Source organism: Apium graveolens, chromosome 10 (assembly GCF_009905375.1).
Source record: "Apium graveolens cultivar Ventura chromosome 10, ASM990537v1, whole genome shotgun sequence".
NCBI classification, from domain to species: domain Eukaryota; kingdom Viridiplantae; phylum Streptophyta; class Magnoliopsida; order Apiales; family Apiaceae; genus Apium; species Apium graveolens.
Window position 1 is genome coordinate 25,098,402 of NC_133656.1, and position 576 is coordinate 25,098,977.

The 576-nt window shown below is 41.1% G+C and overlaps 1 non-coding gene across 1 annotated transcript; it reads left to right on the forward strand.

Annotated features, from left to right (window-relative positions):
- The first annotated feature begins 209 nt into the window (after positions 1 to 209).
- LOC141694835 (small nucleolar RNA R71) lies at positions 210 to 316 on the forward strand. The gene has a single exon (XR_012564117.1). It is a non-coding gene; the product is annotated as a small nucleolar RNA R71 (small nucleolar RNA).
- The last annotated feature ends 260 nt before the right edge of the window (positions 317 to 576 follow it).

The window sequence follows — 576 nt, forward strand, 5'->3', positions numbered from 1 at the left end:
CTGTATCCACTTCAAGAATTCCTACTATCTTGCCCTGTGGCAATCTCTGAGTTGGATACTGATATTCATTAGCAGCCATCAGTTCAATTAGATCATAAGCTTTATCGTAGCTCTTAGCCCATAAGACTCCACCTGATGCTGCATCGAGCATGGGTCTGGACTGTGCTCACAACCCATTATAAAAATAATTGATGATCATCCAATCAGGCATTCCATGATAAGGACACTTCCTAAGAATCTCCTTGTAGCGCTCCCAAGCTTAATATAAAGATTCTCCTGATTCTTGTGCAAATTGAGTAAGAGCATTCCTGATTGCAGCTGTCTTTGCCATAAGGAAGAATTTATTGAGAAACTTTTGAGCAAGATCTTCCCAAGTAGTAATCGAACCAGCTGGTAGAGAGTGTAACCAGCTCTTAGCCTTGTCCCTCAGAGAGAATGGGAATAGTCTTAGCTTTACAGCATCTTCAGAAACACGGTTGAACTTGAAGGTTTCGTAGATCTCAATATAATTTCTATTGTGCATATTGGGATCTTCCGTTGGAGAACCCCCAAAACTGGATTGAATTCTGCACCCAT